Here is a 2,064-nt window from a genome sequence, read left to right on the forward strand (position 1 = left end):
TTCAGGCTGTTGTTGAGAGCATGGAAGCCGAGACGCTGACGGTGGATGGTTGATAATCCAAATTGTTGATATCTCAATCACACGCGTACAACGGACGAGCTTGTCGCTGACAGTCCTCTGCCTATGCAACGTCCCCTGCCGACTGACTGCGCCGGGCTCCCGGCCCCGGTAGTCCGGTAAACAAGCGACGAAAAACGGCCAAAGTTTGCATTTTGTAGTAGAGCAAAACGGTTTGGAGGATATTGTAGTACACATCCAGGGGATACTTTTCCGAAGTGGTGCCCCCCTCGAACCCGCGACTGGGCCGGTGTACGGGGGTTGCATACTCTGCAGGGGCAACACGCAGAAAGCACGTAAAACATGTTTTTTTTCGAGCATGTTTTGGGCGGGTTGGTTCCAGAAATGATTAAATACAGTATGCGTAAACATGGTTTGCCCCGTTAAGCGGGTTGCCTACGTGTAAGGCGTAAAATATCACAAAAACTGGCTATTAGTCTGAAAATCTTCTTCGTGGCAAACGTGCGTGAATGCGTATGAATAAATGGCTGTAATAGTACAGGTAGATGTGTGTGTGTGTGTGTGTGTGTGTGTCTTCACCCGTCAGGGAAAAGGGGGGGGGGGGTAGAACTCTGGTACGGGCGCACCTTACGGGCTGTGTAGGTCGTTGTTAAGTATTGCCGGTTTGGGGTGCACAGCCACAGGCGGCCGTTGGTCATTTTAAAGAGTTAGTACTCGCCTCGCCTTAACCCCTGCAATGGTTGGCTCGTTGTGGGTTGCATACGCCACAGGGGCAAAATTCTTAAAACAATAATAACACCTTCTTAGGGGGAACTGATATTTGCTACAATAACTTCATTAGTGAAAGAGAAGTATATTACGTACATGACGACTTCAATTGACCAGGTTGCCTACCTCTACGGCGAAGAAATATCGTGAAAAGTAAAGTTTTCGCGGTCTCTGGGAAAATTACATTGTGACACCGTGTTCACTCCACAAGCATGTGTACCTGAAAACGAATGGCTATTCATTAATACCTGTGTCTTATAGCAGCAACTATAAATAAACAGTACTTTGTCATAAATAACAGAATCTTCTGTCGCTCGCATTATGTTTTTTTTTCGGGGTGTTCTGGGCAATCAGAATGACTTTTTCTCGGCACACAATCTCACACACTCACACATACACAAGAACGTATTCCGGGTGTGCGGCTATAAAAGTAAATCGATGTGGTTTATACATTTTTTCAGAAACTTGTTTACGCCTTAGAAGTAGGCAACCCGCTATAATCGCCCAGAATACGTTTAAATATAATGTAAGTTCCATTGCAAGAACCGTTGGGATCGTTAAGGGCCTGAAAAGTAATTGTTACGCGTTTTATTGCAATTTTGCCCCTGCGTAGTATGCAACTAGCTCGTCGCGGGTGGTACAATTGTAAAATAGAGGTGTGCAACAGCTCTTGATAGTACTCTGTGGGTGCGTACAACAAAACCACTAGACGGATTCGCCAGAGTGTGAATTGATTACACCTAAAAAGTACAACCTACGGCAGGTTTAGGGTCGTTTTGGCACGAGTGCCCCTCCCCCCCCCCCTTCCCCACTTACTCACACACCTACCTCCACTATAACAAATCCCCACAAGCACTTATGCGCACTGTAGCACGCATATTTGCCGCAAAGAACACTTTTTTAAAATGATAGCCAGTTTTTGTAATTTTTACGCCTTACAGGTAGGCAACCCGCATAATAGGGCAAACCATGTTTATGCATACTGTATTACTCATTTCTGGAACCATTCCACCCAAAGCATGCTCGAAAAAATCATGTTTTACGTGCTTTCTGCGTGTTGCCCCTGCCGAGTATGCAACCCCCGTACACCGGCCCAGTCGCGGGTTCGAGGTGGGCACCACTTCGAAAAAGTATCCCCTGGGTATGTACTACAAAACCCTCCAAACCGTTTTGCTCTACTACAAAATGCAATGTTGAATCGCTTGTTTACCGGACTACGGCGGCGGCGAGCGAGCTCACGCGAGCGCTCTCTCTCGCACAACGACTACCCGTCTCTCT

General features: G+C 46.9%; 2 protein-coding genes across 3 annotated transcripts in view; both read left to right on the forward strand.

Annotated features, from left to right (window-relative positions):
• The window catches only part of LOC127750534 (uncharacterized), a 133,502-nt gene that overhangs the window by 90,320 nt on the left and 41,118 nt on the right, over window positions 1-2,064 (forward strand). The window lies entirely within an intron of this gene.
• The window catches only part of LOC127750533 (gustatory and odorant receptor 22-like), a 44,924-nt gene that overhangs the window by 42,197 nt on the left and 663 nt on the right, over window positions 1-2,064 (forward strand). The window lies entirely within an intron of this gene.

Source organism: Frankliniella occidentalis, unplaced genomic scaffold (genome assembly GCF_000697945.3).
Source record: "Frankliniella occidentalis isolate FOCC.00 unplaced genomic scaffold, Focc_3.1 Scaffold206, whole genome shotgun sequence".
In the NCBI taxonomy this organism is placed as follows: Eukaryota; Metazoa; Arthropoda; class Insecta; order Thysanoptera; family Thripidae; genus Frankliniella; species Frankliniella occidentalis.